Source organism: Adiantum capillus-veneris, chromosome 23 (genome assembly GCF_014529385.1).
Source record: "Adiantum capillus-veneris isolate H3 chromosome 23, ASM1452938v2, whole genome shotgun sequence".
NCBI classification, from domain to species: domain Eukaryota; kingdom Viridiplantae; phylum Streptophyta; class Polypodiopsida; order Polypodiales; family Pteridaceae; genus Adiantum; species Adiantum capillus-veneris.
The window spans coordinates 147,874,431-147,897,611 of NC_140953.1; the positions used below are offsets into that span (position 1 = coordinate 147,874,431).

The window sequence follows — 23,181 nt, forward strand, 5'->3', positions numbered from 1 at the left end:
TATATATATATATATATATATATATATATATATATAACTCTCTTTCTCTATCTCTCTATTTCCTATCTCTCTCTCTCTCTCACTCTCTACTTCCCTATCTCTCTACTGATTGAACGAGCGACTGAGCTAGGGAGATCTAGACGTCCACGACTACGGAGGACTACACAACATCGACAGAGGCTGTATCAGAGGATCTAGCTAGGTCACTTTGGCTCGACATGCATAACGCCCGATCAGACTACTGACCATGGAGGAGATTGATGAGATCCGCCAGCGACAGGTACTAAATCTCCTATGATCTACCTATCCTAGCCAGCTGGTTTAGCCGTTTAGTCCATACCCAGCAGTTTAGGATTCCATAATATTTTATTTTGTCATCTTCTTACTCTGACTTTGTATCAGATCCATCACATTGTAACTTTCTTGTCTCATGTCTCATAGGTCACTTTGGCTTTTCGAAGACGTTAATATAACATTTCATTTCATTTCTCTCTTTAATTATTTTTCTTTAATTTTAATTTCCTAAGCATACATTAATTCTCTATCTCTCTCTCTCTCTCTCTCTCTCTCTCTCTCTCTCTTTCCTACACACACACACACACACTTCCCTCTCTCTCTCTCTCTCTCTCTCTCTCTCTCTCTCTCTCTCTCTTTCCTACACACACACACACACACACACATCTCTCTCTCTCTCTCTCTCTCTCTCTCTCTCTCTCTCTCTCTCTCTCTCTCTCTCTCTCTCTCTCTCTTTCCTACACACACACACACGATGTAGAGAGAGAGAGAGGGGTTGGGGGGGGGGGGGGGGGGGGGGGCATAATACCTGCGCAGCAGGTGGAGGCCAAGATTTGAGCAGAGCGCAGGCGAAAATGGCCCCTGCTGCTCGCGGGTTTCGCTTTTTTCCCCCAAATTTTTTTGCGTCGCTATACGCGTCGATATACGCGTGGGAAATAAAGCCTTTTCACGTGTATATCGACGCACATTGCGACGCGTATATCGACGCATATAGCGACGTCCGCTAATTTCGTCGATATACGCGCGTCGATATCTCCATGTAGTGTTGTAGTGTTTGTAGCCGTGAATGTATCAAATGATGTTTGTTTTTTGCGTGCAAGTAGTCGTTAGAATCGTGGCGACATAAGCTGCGCATAGGTAATCATAGATTTCAATTTTAGGCACTTCAAAAAATTTGCTCTGTCTACATACGCGTTTTCTACAGATGGGATTGGAGTGAGGATTTTGAGTGTAGAGGCTTTGGGACAGTGTTCCTTAAGTTTCCTACGATTTTCGTATGGTTTGGTGAGTTTCCTTCCATTTGTGTGTATGTGGGTTGGGTGGTGTAGTTGGGAACAATGATACTCTTGATTGTGGTTTAGTTGGCCCTCCAAAATGTTGTATGTGTGGGATGGTCTCAGCCTGACAAGCTAAAGACATTGCCTCCGTGCGCCTAGCATGTCATCTGTGTCCTCGATTGACATTATGTTGATCTAGGTAGTATTGCATGCACTTTATGGGTGGTGTGATTCACCCTCGCAAAAGTGGACCGAGGCAGTAGCTATTACCACCCGGATTACAAGCAAGGAAGAGACAAAGTTTGTAGTTAAAAATATTTGTTTCCATTTTGACACTCCTCTTGATATAAATTCTGATAGGGAGCTAGGATTTGAAGGAGAGCTAATGGAGAAGTTGGGCATCTCATGTCAACACTCAACTCTCTACTATTCACAATGCAATGGTTTAGTGGAAAGGTAAATGGATGATCTTTAAAATTGCTTGACCTAATCAAGATCAAATCATACAAAAACCATATCAATGGACCAAGGGAAAGATCAGGACATCTTTGAGATTCACACCATATCACTTGGTGTATGGTAAGGAGGCCATTTTACCCATTGAAGTATAGTTGGCTAGTCACAAGGTGCTAACTAGGCAAATAGAACACCCTAATGCTCATCTCCATAACCACATTCTTGATTTAGAGAGGCATCATCTAGATAGAGAGGATGCTATTAACCACTATGCAACACAGCCAGAGCAACGTCGACTTACCTTCAACAAGGGACTCAAGGCAAAAGGTCTCAAGAAAGGTATGTTGGTTCTAAGATATGACAACATGTTCGACACTAGAAAAAATAATAAGTTTTCACCCAGATGGGAGGGCCCATTTTTTTATTAACTAGCGCTACAACAATGGCAATCACCAACTGATGGATGCAAATGGTAGGATTCACAAAACATGTGCCAACGGCTAGAGATTGAAGGAGTGCTTCTTGAGGTTTGATCAAACACCAATGATGGATATTCGTGAGGAGGGAGACTTCTCCACCTCAATTGAAGAAGACTCAAGTATCAAACTAGAGACATCTATCCCTCTAGTTAAAGGGGAGGGCTAATGAGGGTCTCTTTTTTAATTTTTTCCCACTTGCAGTATGCATTCGATGGCAAGACTTCAAGCCTTCACAGATGAATAGCCACTCGATCAGGAAAACTTGAAGCTTTGCGAAAAAATCTCTCACAAAAAGTCAAGCCATGGAACGAATGGTCAAAAAAGAGTTGCATTATTTGGTGGAGCCAAGAGCATCTCCTTTTCCTCCTTTTCTTCCCACGGGACTCCACCCTTGAAAGCATCCCCTTTTTCTCTTTTCCTCCCATAAGGCTCCATGCTTAATTTATTAAGCATAATATATGTATATCTATTGGAAAAGGGGGTGGCATAGAGGGCCACGGCCATCACACAAGAAGTTAACAAAGGAGGGAGGACCACCACCTCTCATCCTCTCCCTCCTCATGGAATCTCTCTCTCTCTCTCTCTCTCTCTCTCTCTCTCTCTCTCTCTCTCTCTCTCTCTGGGCAGCAAAAAGCTCTCTCTTCTTTGCACACACACACATCCGCACACTCACACACAAAGTATACACACACATACTCTTCTCTCTCTCTCATGTCTTTCCCAAGATCTCCATGGCTGAAAGTTTTCTCTCTCTCTCTCTCTCTCCCTCTAAAATCAATGGTTCTCTCACTTCTTCTTCTCACACACACACATACATATACACCTCTCTCTCTTAGCTTATCTCTCTCAATGGTGAGCTCTCTCTCCCTCCCTCTCAAGCACGATTACCCACTCTCTCTGAGCTCTCTCTCTCTCTCTTAATTATTTCTCCGTCTCAGATCAACCATAAGCTGATTTTTCAGCCACACTTGCGTACACATATGCATACACCACCTACACATACGTGCATATCTTTTCTCCCTACTGTAAATTCACTGAAGTGTTCTTTGATGATATCATCATCTACTCCAAGTCCTTGGAGGAACACAAGCAACATCTCCAGGTGTTTTTTCAAGCATCGAGGGAAAACAAGCTTTTTATCAATCACCTTGTATACATGAAACTTGTTTGGACAAGATGCTATGAGGTTTTGGAAAGATATTGTTCATAGCATCTTTTTTGTTCATGGTAGAAACGACATAATGGCTCAAATAACACAGGTTGGACACAGACCACCTACCACCCTTATGGATATACCAAATTCTCTCTCCCTCTCTTTCAAAAGATCAGATTGGGAGAGCTCTCTTGTCCTCTTCGAGTGCTCTCTCAAAAGATCAAGTAGAGAGCTCAAACAAGATGATTTTTGAGCTCTTATTTGTATATTGAGAGAGAGAGAGAGAGAGAGAGAGGGAGAGAGAGAAGAGAAGAAGAAGAGAATTTTAATGTCGTAGGAAACTATCCCAAGAGACTTTGAAGATCTATCCGACGAGGAGAGTTGAACTCAAGACCTGTTATGAGAGAGAGAGAGAGAGAGAGAGAGAGAGAGAGAGAGAGAGAGAGAGAGAGAGAGAGAATAACAAGAAGAAGAAGATAGTTTTAACGTTGTAGGAAACTATCCCAAGAGACCTGAAAGATCTAGCCGACGAGGAGTTGAGCTCAAGACTTGTTATTCAAGAGGGAAATGGCATAACCAATCTACCACACTTGGGTGATAGAAAGGTTATACCATTTTCCTCTTTTTATTAGCATACACACACCCACACACACGCGCGAGAAGGAGAGTTTTAACGTCGTAGGAAACTATCTCAAGAGACCTTAAAGATCTAGCCAACGAAGAGTTGAACTCAAGACCTGTTATTCAAGAGGGAAATAGCATAAGCCAAAGAGAGAGAGAGAGAGAGAGAGAGAGAGAGAGAGAGAGAGAGAGAGAGAGTAGTTGTAAGCTTTGCTTTACATACTTTTATCCACCTAGATCATTGATGCACATACACATACAAAACGCATCATATCTTAGCTAACTTAACTGCATATCTAGGGCTTGGAAAATACAATCAAGGAAAAGTGAAACAAAGAGGGCTTGCTGCAAATATGTGTCTCCGCTCACATCATGCTGCAAATCTGGTTTGCTCCAGCACTCTGAATACCAAGTCTGAGAGACTGCACAAAACACATGAAACGATAAGATTTTTGTAAACAATTAGGGACACTCCAAATAAAGAAACATGTTCAATCGTACACATACAAGGGCAAGCCATCTCCTTTAAGGTCCAAGCTCTTGTACAAGGTCATCTGGGGGCTGTCCACATGTTTGCATCTTTTGCATGATGTCAACAATTCTAGAGAAATCGTCCGGAGTTGACTCATAGACACCACATAACTGTTTAATGTACTCATACTGCCTTGAGTACCGACGAAAATCCTCATCACTAAGTGAAGACTTGTTCACTTCCAACCAATTTGGGTACTTCTCATACAACTCCTTCATGGGTTCATGGAGAACCTCTTTAGACAAAAGCTGTTGCATCATAGTGTCCATAATCGCTTGCATATCCTGTATCTCACTCTCACACACACACACACACACACACACACACACACACACACAGAGAGAGAGCTAACAAGGCTTTCATTGTGCTCAAAAGCTTGAAGGATAAGGAAACAATACAACTGCGATTACAAAAGAAAATAAAGTGATGCAGAATTTGATAAGATAAAGGTTACGACCATATACTACACTACATTACCCTCTCCAAACTTTTGTGTCCCTTCCAATTCGTGTCAGATGCAGCAGAATTGAGAGATTACACAGAATCGAGCACTAACACAATCACAATCATTTAATGAGTGGGATTGCATTAATGATGGCTCCTTTCTCAAAATCAACAGAGAACTTAATGGGGATATATATCGCTTAATGCAGATAAGCAGATCTATGCGAAGAGATGGAGGTCTGCTATAGAGAATGAGGCTGGTCGCATAAAACACTGCATGCCCCACTATTTCTTTCTGAAATGCCTATGAGAGCGACCCACATCAGAATTCGGCAGCCTCGTGTTTACACACAGCCTATATGCAGCATACACCATTTCCTTGCTGGACACCAGATCTGCGCCAATTTCCAAATCAAGGGAGGGTTTTGGACGGGAACTTGACTTCACCCGACAATGGTGTTCTCTGTGCTTTAGTACTAAGAGCCAATCAGAGCGTTGAGCCAGATTTCTGGTTCATTTCTTCCATCTCTTTTCCTTGGCAGCATGTAACAGTAGCGTTTGGCAGCGTGTAACAGTCATGTGAAGCAACATGGCTGCAATTCGAAGATGGAGCGCCACTGTTCGGTTGGGCATTGATACTATTTTATGGCTGTGTGAAAACACCCTGATAGATCTATGTATGTAGGTGTTGATCTCATAGAGAGAATCAGAGGGATGGAGGGAGAAAAAGACAGAAGAGACACACATATGGGGTGTAATAAGCTTGGACACTCCAAGCGAGAGATCTACAGCAACACACGTGAGAACTGCAAACAAGTGAACTGAACTTGAATAATGTGTGTGTATGTGTGTGTGTGTGTGTGTGTGATTTACAAAAAAAAAGTGTGTGTGTGTGTGTGTGTGTGTGAGAGAGAGAGAGAGAGAGAGAGAGAGAGAGAGAGAGAGAGAGAGAGCCAACACGAAGCGGCAGAGTTCTGCGTCCAGATACACTCGCCCTAAAGACTCGCGCCCCTTTCGGCATTTCTTTTTTATTGATGATTCACAAGGTACAATGTTCGAAGGTCCTCTCTACAGTGCTCCCAAGCAAATCTGCTAGAGAAGACTGTGCTTATAAAGAGTACAAGGGGGCCCAAAAACGGGGCACCCCCAAAAGCTACTGCTTCTAAAAGCTGTTGCCTGAAAAGCCAACGCCCAAAGGACTCTCCGCGTTTGGCAAAAATTCGTACAGTTGGCAACATCAGCAGCTTCCGCGCTTTCCAATCGTCCGTACAACAGCCACATCGCAGGTCTTGCACTTTGATTTTATTTCTAGGGTTTGGGCCCCTCGGCCATCTTTTGATAAGTTGGGAGGATTAGGTTATTAAACCCTAACCCTTTGGTCCCTCGGTCGGTCAATCTTTTCAGTTGGGGCATGCCACATCACAAATTTTGTGACATACTCTAAGTACTTATGCACACATCCAACACTTGCACAAAGACGATAGTCACTAAGCATTCACATCATTATCCCCGTTGAGATCTCAAATGAGAATCATGATCATCGTAACTTATTTAGTAATCACATCCAAACAAGGCTGATTTTTTGTCGGATGTCTTGATCTACAAAATTGTTACTATAGGTGACTAGATAAAATGTTGCAGTCATTTCATCTTTTTGACACGACACTAACAAGTTCATTTTAAAAATTGCCATTTCAATATATATATCTTTTCATAAAGTCATTCGGCAAAACACTGTCAGCTTGCCAATATCCCTAAAATTCCGGAGAGAAATCAATCAATTAATTTCCGTTGAGGTAATCTTTGACAAAAGAGTGGATTGACACCGCACTAGATTCAACCTGTTGATTCTTTTGGAATCGTCGATACTAAACCAAAAGCCTCAAGGTGAAGCTCTAGTATCACAAAAGAATCTGCTAAGTCCTTCTCCATCCACTTAGCATCAAGAGCCGGATAGTTCTTCAACTTGACCAAATAATGGCAGACCAGCTTACCTTCACTTTCCGTATGTGCTAGAACCTGTTCTGAAACGAGAATCACCTTCAGTGGAAAGGATGCATCAATTATCTTTTCTTGTACCTAGAAGGGCCCATAGTATCACATATTAAGCATTGGGAAAAGCCTCTCCTTACCCTCCTGCTTTTGTAGGCGTGCTTTCTCTTACCAGAGTAGCACCCAATCACTCCCCTTGCACATCACATCGATGCTTGTCTACTGCCTTCTCATGCCATTCTTGAGACTTCTACAAAGCCTCCTTTACCTGATCTACCGAGAATTTCATCCATCCCGACTTCCTCAAGCAGATGGACTTTGATTACGATTCCCAATGACGAGAAATTAAAGCCGAGCTAGCCAGTGGGCAAACTCAGAAGGTGATACCTCTCATTGGTGCTCTTCTAGTAACCATCCAAGGATACTATGGGAAAGTAGATTTTCATATCATGAAAAACTCAGAAGGTGATACCTCTCATTGGTGCTCTTCCAGTAACCATCCAAGGATACCATGGGAAAGTAGATTTTCATATCATGAAGTTGGGCAATTGCGACGCTCTCTTGGGCATGCCTTGGCACGACAAGAATGACGCGAGACTGCAATTTCGGAATTGCAGGATCACTTTGATCTAGAAGGACAAGCCAATCGTCCTTGAAGTTCGATTGTCCAAACAAAATCTTGAATGAATTTTTTAAAGTGCTTTGTATGTCTACTTTTTGAGCTTTGTTTGAAATACTGTTTGGAATCGTTTGAAATGGATGTTATCTGTTTTAAACTTGTCGTGGTGCCGCTTTGAAAATTGCTTAACTCTGGTTTTGATACTGGTTTCAATGATTTGTTATTTTCTCTCGGGAGGGGTATTGAGAGAATTGATGCTTGATAATGTCTACACATGCTCATGGCCCAGACCCTTGGGGTTATTTGCAGAGGGAGTATTGAATGTTTGAAAAGTGTTGGTTTTATTCATGGCCCGGACCTAGATGGTTATTTACGGGGGGAGTATTGAAGAAGAGTCTGAGTAGTGGTTACTCTCAGCACCTCCAAGCGACATAGGTTGCGGTCTGGGGAGTGTTTGGATGTAAAAGGCCTCTATATCTCATGGCCCAAACCTCTTTAGGTTATTTGTGGGAAGAGTGATGAGAGAGTCGTTGAACAACTCATGGCCTAGACCGGGATGGTTATTTGTGGGGTGGGGTATTCATTGACGACTATATGTTTATGTGTCTTGTAACATGCATATGTAAACATCCATATTACCTTGTGATGTAACATGCATATGTAAACATCCATATTACCTTGTGATATGTTGCGACACAGCAGAGATTCATTTCAAAATACTCTACAGATTTAACAGTTGACACCGCCGGGCGTAGTTCCATGCTACGAGAGATTGGCCCCAAAGATTGGTGCCCCTTTCGGTATTTCTTTTATATCAATCTTTGAGCAAAGTACAACTGCCCGCAGGTGCTCGTTCTCAGACTTTGCGTCCAGATGCTCTGAGAAATGAGCCCCTTGGGTCACTTATAAAGGTTTACAAGGGTTGCTAAAAGCAGAGCCCCAAAAGCATTAAACTCAAAAGCAATGAGCTCCAAAAGCGTCTTGGTTAAAATCTGCCAGCAAAAGCAGCCAACGCTAATTATGGAAATCCGTACAGCCACGCCACGTCAGCAGCCAGCATAAAACGTGAAAAATACGTACGCTGCCACGTCAACCAGCCAGCACGTTTTTCGAGCATCCTACAGTCAATGCCTTTTTTGAACGTCCATACAGTCAGCCACGTCAGCCAGTGTTGTGTCCGGGCTGCACTGCCACGTCATTAATTTGTGACAGCCAACCACTAAACATTCGGAATTGGGTGAGATTGCCTGGGTATGTAATTTTAGAGCATTGAGACACCCGTTACGGATCAGCGCAGTCTGGGTGTGATGGCTAATTTTGCTATGCCAAAATATTAAGAGCTCAGATATGAAACAAGAAAATTGAATGACCCACGAGATTGACCCTCGGATATTTTTGAGCTAACTTGAGTTGTTTTGCAGATATAATGTAATCGCGGATGACTACTCTTCTTTCAAGAAGCAGGGAGGTCACAAATTGCCGATGTGTCAAGCCACTTAAGACGGACTAGGTTAGGGCTTTCCGAGCCTAACCCTAGCTAACCTCCAGATCTTGATCGAGGGGCCTAAACCCTAGCAGAAGCAAAAGCAGAAGAAGAAGAAGTCTTTACCAGTATACAGTTCCTAGTCGAGTGGCCCAAAGAAGGTTTCAGATGAATAATCCTAACCCCAGCTAACTTATGGGACCCTGGCCGATGGGCCTAAAATTAAAGGACACACAGGCACACAAAATTCCTTGCATAAAAACTGATGATGACGTGGATTTCACGCTGACACGCTGACGTGGAAGACTGTATAAACTTTTGCGAATTGCGTTGTTGATGTGGCAGGATTTCTGGATTTTATGCTGGCAGCTTTTGGCCACCAGCTTCTAGACCAGATGCTTTGGGTTTAATGATTTTCATGTAAACTGCTTTTAGATGGCCTAGTGACCTTTAAATATCAACTGTGGACTCTCTCTCTCTAGCATTCTACCGCGAGCAGATGCAGAGCAAAGCCACAAACGTTGTACTATGGTGAAGCAATATAAAGAAATACCGAAAGCGGAGTCATAGTTTTGGGGCCAGTGCTCTCTTGGGGTGGAACTATGCCATCTTGTGTCTCATGTGTCGTGCATCTCTTTGAGTTATATTGTTTTGAAGCTTCCAAAGTGTGTTCAGTCTGTTCTTTTCCGTCGGCATGTTGTACCTTCCCGTTATACATAATCTGGGATCGGTTGCATATATTGCCATGGCATACCCAAGATGATATCACATTCCTCAATGGATGACATCAAAAATGATTCGTAGTCCTTGTGCTCGCCAATCCAAAGATTGAGTTTTCCTTGCACGAGAGTTGCATTGATAGTAATCCCCTCAAATGCTGATCCGAAAGTGCCCAGATTTCGAAGATGAGCCGGTGCGAGACCCAAGCGTTCTGTAGTATCCAATGAGATGAAGTTGTCCGTTGATCCAAGATCATAGAGGATCAATACCCGCTAGTAATTCACAAATCCTGTCACAAGGACGTGGCGACTGCTATCACGAGGACGTGGCAACTGCTAACCTTAGTTGTTGGTTTCTTTCCAATGATTTTTATTTGGACCCTCTTTTTGAAGTCACAAATGGCTGGACATTGTGTAGCCAGTGTGAAACGGCCGATGGTTGAGAGTTTCACCCGCAAACGGAAAAGCCTTGTTGAGACGGGTTGGTCGGGCTGACCGGCACTGGAATCGAAGCAGTAAAAGGGTGTCTAGGCTCAGTTCAAAGTCATTTAGGTCCCCTCACTACACTTATAAGTCGTTGGGTACTAGGAAATTGACTCAAAAGAGGCAAAGTGAACACTTGGCGGCCACAGATGATTTTGCCAAGTCTGCATGAAGATGGAGCGCCCAAAATGAGGGGGTTGATTTTTGCCCATAAGTGACTACAGAGTGTGGGTGAGTAGTGGGTGCAGGTTTCGCAGCTTTAATGGAAAGCTTGCCTTCTCCCTTGTCTTATGTAGTGCGATGATTCCGCTCTCGTGCATCTCTCTCCCCCTTTGAACACAAAAACGTGATGCCCCACTCGAGGGCTTTTCATCTGTTTCATCTATATGTACAGTTGTGTGGGTTCATGCGCGATTGCCGAGGCAAGAGCCTTCTATACTGGAACCGGATTGGCTAATTGCTAATCCCCCACAGGTACGCACAGTAGGGATTGCAAAAACGGAGAGTTTTCTCGTGTGAAAATTCGTCCGTTTCAAAGGGGAACTGTCCCATTACGTGAGGAAGCACCTGAGACACACGTAGGCGTGCTCGCTCCGCCCAAAACGATCCAAAACAGAGAATTATAGCCTGCTGTGTTTTTCTGTAGGTTTAGGGTTTCACACCTAGACTGCACGGCAATGCTCAAGGAGCCTCAAGAAAGCCTTGGGATGCATAGACAGGGCTTTGGACATCTGACAGTGACAAAACAGGGAATTACAGCACGTTGAAATTGACCTGCAGCTCACTGGAGAGCTTCCAAACCACAAGGAAAAGTGTCTTTGACGTGTAATTCTGACCTATAGGGGTTTTACGTCGTTATGCTGGCGACGTTGGGTCAAAAACCTGCAATTACAGTCACGGATAGGTTTGGGCAACTCGATCGGCGTTTGTTCATTTGAAGTGTTAATTCCAATTACAGGTTTTATTTGCAAAGTTTCTCTTTGTCCTAAAGTCTCAAGTAAAGTTTTGGGTGAAAGCCAAAGTCTACCGCCCTACGGGCCGGTTTCAGATCCCCAACCCTTTAGAAGCTGACACTTCCCTTTCTCGGTTTTCGTATTCCCTTGAACACCACGAACAGAATTCGAGCTCATTGGAGCGGGTTTCTTCTTCGCTTGTTATTTATTTGAAGATGCTTGTTCTTGCCATTGCTGTCGAACAGGGCAGTCGGCTCGAGAGTACGAACGGGATATACGAACTGCTTGGAACCATCTTCGGATGACCAAGGGAGATTCTTTGGACGCTTATTGCGAGAGATTTTGGGACTCTTTTCTACCAACCTCTTCATTTAAGAAGGTCTCTTTTAAGGAATAGATTGAGCGGTTTTGTTGCGGACTCCCTACAGAGATCCGAGACTACTGCCTTGAACAAAAGTCAAATTCTATTAAAGAATTGATGGGTCATGCGAAACGGGGTTTCTCGATACATTCGGGAAATTTGACTTACCCCACTGATGAGATTCTGACTCAGAGAACCCGACAGACCTCCAACAATGAAAGTAGAAAGAAAAAGAGTTCCCAAGAAAAGAAGGATAAGGATGCACGACCCCGTCTGACTCTTCGAGAAAGAGCCAATTACATCAGAGAGGGGAAGTGTTTTGGTTGCGGGAAACATGGGCACATCTCTGCAAACTTCAAAGTGTCCCAAAAATACACAGCAAGAACAAACTGAAGACAGGCCAGAGAGGAGGAGCAGAGGAATGTGGCAGAAGAGGCAAGATGAAAGCGGGATTGGTGCCAGATTGCATGGGTACTGACCCAAGCCTGATCGATGAAAGCATAGAACTTTTCCGAGCTTGGGACAAAGTGAAAGATCAAGAAGCCCTGATTTTATTCGATGGAGGAGCGAAGGCCAACTTCATTTCACGTGAATTGGCGGTGTGGCTCGAGATTACACCTTACAGGATGGGACCACCAGCAAAGGCAGTTTTAGCGGCACCCGTACGGGACATAGCCATTACACCTGTCATTGGCAAACTTCGGCTGCATTGTCAGGGGTATTTAGGGCACGAGGACTTCTACATAATGCTCTTGGAAGGTTGTGATGTCCTCCTAAGGAGTCCCTTGGTACCATAAGAACAACACCGTGGTCGACTAACGGGCAAACAAAGCGACTTTGAAAAATGAAAAGGGCCGAAAAATTGTACTTGATGTAAAACTAAAGGGCGAGTCTGTCCCTATTGTATTGGCTTCGGCCATTTCCAAATTAATGAAATCCAGTCTCTTTGTTTACTCGATCTACTTGAAAGAGTTAAATGATGAACACAGAACGAACATGTCTGAACTTGATAGAGGACGCCAAGATTTTCTCCACACTCATGTCGATTGCTTCTCTGAGGGCCTGCCAGGCGAGTTGCCTCCATCTCGACTTGAGGATCACACCATTGATCTGATTCCTGGAACCGGGCTTACTTCATTCCAGTGAAGAAAACAGTCAAGCCGGATCATTTAGCACGACTGTTCATTGCACAAATTTTTAGACTACATGGCATGCCTAAGACAATAGTCTCTGATAGAGATCCCCAATTCACGAGTTTGTTTTGGAGGGCTATTTGGGAGAACATTGGCATACAGTTGTAGTTCTCGTCATCTTTCCAGCCGCAGACAATTGTACTAGATTTATTGAAGTCTTACATTTCTAATCAGAAGACTCAATGGGAATTTTTTTTGCCCTTGGTGGAATTTACCTACAATAACACGATCCACTCTTCGACGGGGAAGGCGCCATTTGAGATCATTAAAGGTGCTCCGAATGTTTCACCCTTCCTTAGCACAAAAGATAATTTTTTTGAAGCCGACCAGTGTACACAAGGGACTTGGACACTGCATTTGCCAAGGTCCGGGAGGCTTTAACGAAACCTCAGGAACGACACAAGAAGGCAGTAGATTGATACCGTCGTGATTTAAAATTAAAGGAAGACAATTAGGTGCTCTTATGTTTTAAGAAGGCACGCCTAAGAAAGAAAAAGGGAAAGGAGCGGCTTTTTCCAAAGCTTAGCATGAGGTATTATGGCCCTTTCCAGATAAAAGAAAAGAAAAATGATACGCGTAAAGACGTAGGCACAGGAATAAAGATGGGTTTTGAGAAGCAGCTGCTTTCGTGCGAGGAAATCTATGTCTGCATTGCATCCGTGCATGAGGTTGCATTCAGGGACGCCTGAGAAGTGCTGTGCAGCACAACTTTTCAGCTCATAGAGTTTTTATTGAGTTTTTGAACAGGTTCACATTATTTTTAAAATGTGACTTCCTGCCCACTTTTTTTAAAAATCATAAAATAGAAGGCACCCCTTTTGCAGGCTGAAAACAGCGATCTCTCTCTCCTCTCTCTAGAAAACTGACGCCAACTCTCTCTTTTCTCTTGCTATTCTGCTAAAACTACTGAAGTTTTGCTAGCTATCCTTGCGCTTGCCGGAGCCTAAACAATTAGCCCTAGCCCTCACTCTCCACACAGATTTGCTAGCGCTACCTAGAAGAGATTCTTCCGTTGGGAATCTGCAAGTGATCGCGTGAAGTCGATGTGTAGAGGCCACTTTTCCGTACTTCAAGTGATAGGTAAAGCTTGTGAATACGCTCTACGAGTTGTTGCTTTTGTTGTTTGTGCTTTTTGCAAGTACTCCATCGCGGAGAAGGAGCAAGGAGGCTTTGGCCTTCCTTGGGGATTTTGGAAACGGAATCCAGAATGGTCTGCGGAGCTTTATGCTCTTAGTATAGATGGAAAAGGAATTGAGAGTTCCTCTCTTGGATCTCCCCAACAGGAAGGAAACGACCATCGAGTCTAAGATCTAAAACAAAGGGATTTTCTCCGGTTCTTGTGCTTGTAAAAAGATTCTCCCTGAATAAAGATTCTCTTTAGGGGGGGGCTAGCCCATCTTTTGGTCCCCAATACTATGTCAATCTTCTCCCTCATCTCTTTTGGTCAAAAATCTATTTATTTTCAGCTTATTGATTATCCATGTGCGCTCCCATTCGTGGCAATGGTATCATAGCTTAGTCGCCTCTCTTTTTCTGTAAAGGAGGACGATTCCGGGAAGGAATGGAAAGAACCATGACGAGTCAAGGGAGAACTGCCAAAGAAGAACTTCAGCAAGTACGAGTTCAACTTGCGGAATTGCAGCAGCTTCTCACACTGCCGGCTGTCCAGAAGGCTTTGGACGAAATCGAGAATCAGGAAGGAACAGATGCCGGTGGGCATCAGGAAAAGCTTGCCAGTGGTAACAATCCGTAGGAGGGAAACACAGAAAGAGGTGCCGAGGCACACAAGGGATCTCCGGATCGGAACAAATGGCCAAGAAAAAAGAACTCTCTCTGCTGAATGAAAGAAAGGATGTCTCTATCTCTTGTCCATCATACTCTCCTGATTATACTACTACATCCACTTCTAATACAGTATTCAAGCCTTCTTCCAAGAAGATAACACCTACTACTTCCCTACGTAATACTAAGGAGAAGCCCAAACCGATGATCCGGGTCCTCAGGGGGATGCTTTTTGCCTTGGTCGCCATGGTCATCATAGAACGCTCTTGCCTTGCATGATGTATGCTTTGGAGCACGTTCCATCCATCTGGGGGTACCAATGGAATGTAGATCCTAGGTAATGGTTGTCGACTCCATCATCCACTAACGGGTATCATGGGGATACACCTTCATGCTCTTTCAAAGCGGTGGTTGAAGGCCTGTTTCAAATTTTTGCATCTTTTCCTCGTCTTGGAAGAAGGCTTAGATACCGTATAAGAAGTGGAAGCAGTAGTATAATCAGAAGAGTATGATGGAGAAGAGATAGAGACATCCCTGCTTTCATTCAGCGCAAAGAGTTATTTTTACTTTTCCTTGCTCTTCAAATGGTTTGATAAAAGACAGTGCCTTGGAGATGTCTCTCTGTCCTATCTAACTGTCAAACTTGACATCCTTGTCACCACATTTGAAAACCCGCATCTTGTGGTGACGCTTTTTGCTTTCTTGCTTCTGTCTTTGAGGAAGTCATATTGGTTGGCTCTATGAAAATGCTTCTTCTTTGCATAAAACATATGGTCATCAGAGTCCGAATTGTCAGAGAATGACTCCTCTATAGAACTGTCAGAAACTGGGCGAAATCTAGGTTTCTTTGCCTTTTTCTTGCCCTTTTCGAAGCTTTGCTTTTTGCTTCGCTTTTTGCCTTTTCTGTCCTCCTCGCTTGAGTCAGAAGAGCTAGAAGAACTGTCAGAAGAAGAGGAAGAAGAAGAACTGAGTAGTCTTTCAAAGCGTACACGCTTCTTCTGCTTTCTTGCAGAAGCAAAAGAAGATTGATGGCCCAAATAACCAGGGTAGTCAGTCCCCTTCTTGCGCTTTTTCACTTCCTTTTTGGATTGATTGTTCGCATCAATGCTGACAGATTTGCGTTTGAACCACCTCTTGAAGTTCTTGTTTTGTAAACATCCTCAGAGAAGGAGGTTTCTTGAGTGCTGGTTTTGATTGGTGGTTCTATGGCTTTCTGCCACTGAGTGTGTACTTCGGTGATAGATTGCTAGGACAAATTTTGCAAATTGAGGGTCCTTCGCAAATTTAATCATCTACTTCATGCACTCGTCAACATGCTATCGACGTTACATCTCTTGAAGTTCGTACTAAGTAGGCCGAGGTGGCCCATACTCTTCCTCCATTAATTCGGTCGAATCTTCTTTGTGATCTCCTCCCGCATCAGCAGATGCAGAAGAAGTCAAACAATTCTTGTTGGAATCCATAACTGTTGCGAGAAAAGGATCGGATTTCCCGATAGAAGAGAAATCGGCCGCACTAAGATACCACTGTAACAAACTTGGACACTCCAAGTCAAGATTCTATTGCGACACAATAGAGATTCACTTTAAAATGGTTCACAAAAGATGACACGGCCCGGGCGTAGTTCCGTGCCAAGAGGTATTGGCCCCAAAGACTGGTGCCCCTTTCAGTATTTCTTTTTATATTAATGTGTGCAAAATACAAGAGAGTCCGCGGGTACTCACTCTCAGACTCTACGTCCAGATGCTCTGAGTAATGAGGCCCTTGGACGTATTTTTTCTTACAAGGGATGCCCAAAAGGAAAGCCCCAGAATCTTTTAAACTCAAAAGCTTCTCAAAGTCAAAAGCAACTATAACCAAAAGCTACCAAATTCAGCCAGCGTAATTTTTGAAAATCCGTATGTACTGCCACGTCAGCAAATCAGCACGTTTTGCGGAAATCTGCCACGTCAGCAATCAGCACAATTTGCAAAAATCCGTACAATTTGCCACGTCAGCCAATCTGCACATTTCACGGGCAGTCAACCGGGTATGTGTGTGTGTGTGTGTCCGGGGCCCTGCCACGTCATATTTTTGTGATAGAATTGGGGATGGAAGAGGATTCAGAAACAGTCCTCCTGCTGTAGGGATTTCTTCTTCTCCAATTTCACTCTCATCACCTTCATGCAAAGTATCCATCCCGCTTCTATTGATGACCATACATTGAATACTCGGGTACTTGGAATACTTGAGTTCTTGTGTTTTTGTGTTCTTGGGTACTTGGGGTTCTTGGTACCTTGTACTACCTGAAATCTGCATTTAAGAAGGCTTTTCTCTTAGCCAAGCTCAACTCCTTCTTGCGGGTGTACCCCTTGGTGGCCTTGCGCTCACACCAAGGTTGCTTTTTCCCACCTCACGTCGATTGGTATGCCGCTAAGTGCAAGGTCTGCTCTCAATGAGTGGAAAAGAGGAACGAGGGGAGGCTGGACAAGCCCTTCTTTCTTGGGTTACCTGCCACTCTTCAAAAACACAGATTAGGGATCGACACGCCGAAGTGGTCTTGGGTTACGTGTGACCACAACAAGCAAAAAAAATTCTTGTAGTTCTTATGCTTCTTTCCTTGAGTGATGATACCGAACACTGCCAAAAATATATGATACCAATGTAATGTGCAACGGAAGTTAATGATGGTGTATGGCTCAGGATGAGTGATCAGTGGTGTTCAAGAAACCTTTTACTTAGCAAAAAGAAGAGCCTTTCGTGCTTTACTGAGAGAATATGCAATGACCAAAATAAGAAAGAGAGTGGAATGTAAACTGTGAGTGAAAGTGCAAGAGAGTGCTAGAGAGAGACAGAGAAGAGACGACACCAAATGGGGTCCCGAACCCCCCTCCAGGGCCCCCCCTCTCTATTGCTAGAGAGATATTTTCTTTAGATTTCACAAAGTCTAGTACAATGCTTCTAGATGTTGTGGTACTTGATGGTGCCAATGTTTGACGACGATGCCAACGACGACGATGGTGACTATGATGATGAAGACGATGGTGCCGTCGTCAAGTTCGTCATCTAAGATGCTAATGACTGAAAACTGGAAACGCTAGGTCATGCTCATGGAATCTGCATCTATGGCGGTATTGCGGAGCTGATCTGCAACCGCCGAAGTGCGCTAGGGCTGAGAATGCAAAACACTGGCTGATATGGGCTGAATCTAGAGAGGTATTTGTCACAAGAGGGGCACCACGTGCCAATAGAAAAGAACAAACTGAACAGACTTTTAGCACTTTAATAACAACTGAACTGAGAGAGAGAGAGAGAGAGAGAGAGAGAGAGAGAGAGAGAGAGAGAGAGAGAGAGAGAGAGAGAGAGAGAGACGACACGCGACACGGAGTGGTGGAATTCCACCCCAGAGAGTATTAGCCCCAAACCTTGGCGCCCCTTTCGGTATTTCTTTATATTGTATCATCAAAGTACAAGCCGGTACTCCATCCTCTGCACCTTCATCCAGAAGCATGGCAAAGAATGAGCCTATGGCCTCATATCTAAAGTCCCTAGGCCCAAAAGCAGTTTGCATGAAAAGCCTTAAACTCAAAAGCATCCAGTGCAAAAGCATCTTGTCTAAAAGCTGCCAACACAAATTACGAAAATCCGTATAGTGCCACGTCCGCACCTGTCAGTGCAAATCATGAAAATTAGTACAGTCTTGTTAGAGTTAATATTCCTGTGCAATGGTAGCTCCGGTATCTCCGAGGAGCAGAGTAAGAAGTGAGGGCTGTTTTGTGGCTGTGCCCGGCCAGTGTGAGGTTGTTCTCTCATGTCGGTCATGTCTAGCCATGTTTAGCTCGGGTTTTGGCTCAGTTCCATCTCCTTGCATGCTCTTGGTGCCCTAGGTATTTTTCCCTCTTGAACCTATGGAAATGTGGTGCCACTTTCCACCCTTCCCCTATTTTCCCCTATTTACCAAGGTCGTGAGGGCTGAGAGCTGGGTCGGGCAGTTTGCGGATGGCCCTATATAGGGAGCAGGGGGGAGTCACTTCTTTTATAGTGTGCAGTTCCTTGGGAGCAAGAGGGCGCCCCTAGAGGGCCGCCCTTTCACTGGTGATTGGCAGGAGGGGCAGATCTGCCCAGCGTTTTCTGTTTGCAGCCCTGGCGTTTCTTCTACAGAGCACCCCAGCGTTTTTCTACAGATCATCCAACGTTTTAGGCTTGGATCAGCCCGACGCTTTCCCGCACATCAGTTCAGCCCCAGAGTTTTTCCTTGGGCAGCACATCATGGACAGCAAGCCTTACTTCCTAGCGTTTTCTCCTCAGGGCATCCCTATGGTGGACAATCTCTTGCAGAGGCCCTGCATCTCTGATGCAGGTATAGGAGAGCAGAGGACTCCTTCTTCCTCTAGAGGACAGCCATACGACGGAAGCCTTGAGCCTTGATTCCTCTCTCTCCAGATCCATCCTGCTGCCCAGAGGAGATGCAGCTCAGTCCAGTCCATGTGAAGACGGTGACAGTGGTCTCGTGTACAAAAGCAGTTGGCAGTGTCAGTAGCAATCGCAATAGTGTGTGTCCTCGGGTCTATCTATTGGCATGTCCGTTCTATGTCGGACCACCCTTGGTCCCTTGTATGAGTAGATTGTTATCAGCATGGAGAGCCTTTCCCAGATCTCTCTCCCTCTCTTTCTCTCTCTCTCTCTCTCATTCTTAGATGTCCTGTCTCATTCTACCTATGTGATCTCTCTTCTCGAGATGTATGCCTTGTTCATGTGTTTGGCATTGCAGGTGTTCCAGATCGGAGTCGAGGTACGCACCGGATCTTGAGCTAGGTCTTGTCCTCATTGCATCTTCCGTTGCCACCTTTGACATGGTATGAGAGCTCTATGGTGTTACGACCACTTGAGTGCTCGGATATGGCTTATCCGGTGCGGTCTTGGACATGATTGAGAGAGAAGAAGCTTGCTGTTTTTTTTCTGGTTTTCTCTAAGTTTGGGGCAGCTTTGGGTATGTGGAGGCCTTGGATCCTCGTCTACGACTTCCCTGCCTTTACCCTTGATTACCTCAACCTCTCTTCATTGAGGGGAACCCGATGAAGACTCGAGGATGTGTAGTAGTGCTGGATTGTTTTAGTTACCCAAGATGGAGTCATGTTCCCGTGCTTTCCCGCAAGGAGAGCAAGCATGCAATTGTTGGATCCAGAGGGGGAGCTACTCATTTCCGTCTTCTTCTTCAAAGAGAAGTGTTTGGACGGCAGTAGGACCTTCTTCATCCCTTTTGAAGGAGCTTTCTATGGCTGTGTTTTCTTCGAGAAGATAGATTGGCAAATTTGCTTTGCCTTTTGCAAATGCACGTCTTTCTTGTAATTGTCGATGGAGCTTCCTATCCTTTGGGTAGCAGGTTGATGATTCGGTTGTACTCTTTTCTAGATTGTGGATTATGGATGACAGAGGGGGATTTCTTCCCTTAATGAAGCAACGGATGTTACATGATTTTTCATTTTCCATCTAAGGATGGAAGTTCCAGTTCCGTCTTCAGTAGACTCTTGTTTATCCGGTATGCAGCAGTTCAGGTACATGTTCCAGTGGATGTGTTGGAGTTGGCTTTAACAGGCAAAGGGGGATACTTCTACCTCCAGAACCACTTCTTGTTTGATCATCTGACTTCCTTGGATGAGGTTTAGAGGTGAAGCATGTGGTGCCAGACCCTTAGCCAACAATGACAATAGTACGAGGAGGTTATGTTGGAGTATGGACCCTTCCTTTCTCCATGTTTTCTCCTTTCCCCAGTGGTAGTGTGGCCCTATAGAGCTGGTCACTTCCTTGCTCTTGTGAGCTTGTCAATATCAGTTGTGGGACAGTTTACGATCCTTGTCAGCTAGCCTACACCAGTTTTGGGATAGGTTTACAACCCTTTATGGATTGTTTTTCTTGATGATCGACTACAGATTTGTCGAGATCCTTTGGATGACAAGTTTTGACGTAGTGTCGGCAGTTAGTGGGGACATCTAGTTCCTACTGGTGCAGTTAGCAACATTTGGATGCTTCTTCCATACATCTCTTTGGAGAGCTCCAACCTTGGGGGAAGCCCTTTCTTCAGGTGTACACATTTGGCAGTGGATGTCTAGTATAGCAGGTTCTTACCTTGCAGTTTTTTGTCCAGCTTCTTTGGCATGTTACAAATCAGCCTCAGCGTCCTCCACAGGCTAGTTCCCCGAGCCGGTTCCTTCACTCTCCGTTTGAGTATTGGAGTTATGTTGTGTACTGGATGTTGATTGCACAGTTCAGTTGTGGGTATGATCTCTTCAGCACAAGTACAAAGGACAGTTTTCTAATGAAGATTTTAAGGAAGCAAGTTACAACAGTGGCAGTATGTGTGCTCTTCCGAGTCTGTATGCAGTTTGTCATATTGTATTTGATTGTACCAACCGGTTTGATCTTGGCATATGCAGAGATATGACGGACATTTGGTTATTTCAGGGAGTTTGCTTGAGTAGCTAGGTTCTTTTTGGACCTCGACGGCTTCTTTGGCAAACATGATCCTCAGGTGACGACCATTTCAGGCCTTCTTGTTCTTCGCAGTCCGAGTTTACCGATGGTGTGATTCTCTTTGAGTCTCGAGTTTCATGAGATTCAGGCTTTGCTATTCATTTTCAAAGGAATCAGTTTTACTCCACGTTGTCTCAGATTTATTTCTGGTGGTACTTATTCTCATTTCCTAGGATTGAGCGGGAGGGGACTTCCTATCTTTAGGGAAGCTCTCAACTTTAGCTCTTGAGCTTTCAGTGTCAGTGTTTGCTCTATTCCGACATGGGTTGAGTCACTTGCTACCTCATAGCATACTTTTGAGGATGCTTCTCTTTCAGAGGGGGCTTCCAGGTTATTATCTTTAGGCGTCCACCAGTGCTCCATTCAATGGAGTACCACGCATGGTGTTTTTCCGTCCGAGGTTTTCCTTGCCCATTTCTTGCGGTTTTAGATGGTGTGCTTGAGCCCACGGTGCAGTTATTATCTTGGCGGATGTTTTTCCTTAGCCATTTCGGTGGTTGCCCCGTCTTTCGGATTTGTGGTGTGACGATTGCTCTTCACAGTGCACCCGAGCAGTAGTACCTATGTCTCCTCTGCCAGATTGATCCCTGAAGACTGTACCATATAGGACACACCTACTTCCCTTATCCTTAGACTGGCATGTTCTCTTTTGTACAGGTGGATAGTGGTCCTTCTCGGACTAGGAACTAGCTACAGTTAGCCATGGCATTCTTCAAAGAGGGGAGACAATCTTCTTGCTTCTCCCAGATTTGGTTCCAGGTTCCACAGGTATATACATTTTTTTTTTCCTTTTGGATACACCTATCCTTGGTGATCCAGCTACAAAAGCAGAGACTGTTGGAGAGTTATGACAGTTATCCATGGTTTGAGTGTTCTCCCTTCAGAGGGGGGTATGGAGCCAGCTTGGGAGTCAGTTTCCGTGGACTGCCTCCATACAGTTCTTGTGGTTCCATGTGCAGCAGACAGGATTGACAGTCTATTTGGTTGCTTCCTATAGCACCCTGTTCTTTTCTTACAGAGCTTGGGAGCAGGATCTTCCTTTGATCTTGCCGTGTTAGCTACAGTCTCAGTATTGATGCGTGTTTCCCTTTCTGCTGGATGTTTGTTGCTGATTCACTCTGAGAGTGGGATGATATTCTCACAGGTGGTGTTCCAGACAGAACAGTTATAGTTTCACTCTCAGTTCCGATGAAGTTCCTTCAGATATAGTTAGCAGATCATCATTCTATATGGTGGTTGGTGCAGTTCTTTGGTTCCTCATCATCGGATATATAGTTCCATATTAGCCTCGCATTGTTTCCTTCCTTGGACTTCTGTCGCAACTTGGAGTTTTTTTTGGCATGTGGTATATGACCGGAGGTGCAGATTTCCGACTCTTTGCTTGAGGGTGGAGTACTTTAGAGTTGGAAAATGATCCGGATACCAATTTTTTATGCCTTTTACCCTCAGCTCGATTGTATACTCTTGGAGTGGTCAGCAACAGTACTTTCTGTAGATGCTGGTTGCGCGACTTGTGAGTCGGTTGGCTTGAGGAGATTCTTGATAGAGCTGGATTTACTTTCACAGACAACATTATACTTCCCAGACGTCTTTTGGGGGTAGCAGTTGGATCGTATTTACTGCAGGATACTTTCCCAATGTACAGTTTGTAGTAGATATCCTCGTCCACGAAACCCTCTCTTTACAGTTGCAGATTGCTCACTCCAGCTCCTTGGACCCATTTCTCGTCCAAGATTTGAGAGGGGGTGTTAGAGTTCATATTCCTGTCTGATGGTAGATCCTACATCTCCCAAGAGCAGATTAGGAAGTGAGGGCTATTTTGTGGCTGTGCCCGGCCAGTGTAAGGTTGTTCTCTCATGTTGGTCATGTCTACCCATGTTTAGCTCGGGTTTTGGCTCAGCTCCATGTCCTTGCATGCTCCTAGTGCCCTAGGTATTTTTCCCCCTTGAGCCTATGGATATCTGGTGCCACTTTCCACCCTTCCCCTATTTTCCCACATTTACCGAGGTCGTGAGGGCTGAGGGCTGGTCGGGCAGTTTACGGATGGCCCTATATAGGGAGCAGGGGGGAGTTTGTAACAAACTTGGACACTCCAAGTCAAGAATCAAC

The 23,181-nt window shown here is 44.5% G+C and overlaps 1 pseudogene; it reads right to left on the bottom strand.

Moving 5' to 3' along the window:
* Nucleotides 1-4,174: 4,174 nt before the first annotated feature.
* Nucleotides 4,175-23,181, bottom strand: part of LOC147428796 (peroxisome biogenesis protein 19-2-like) — a 73,374-nt pseudogene continuing 54,367 nt past the window's right edge.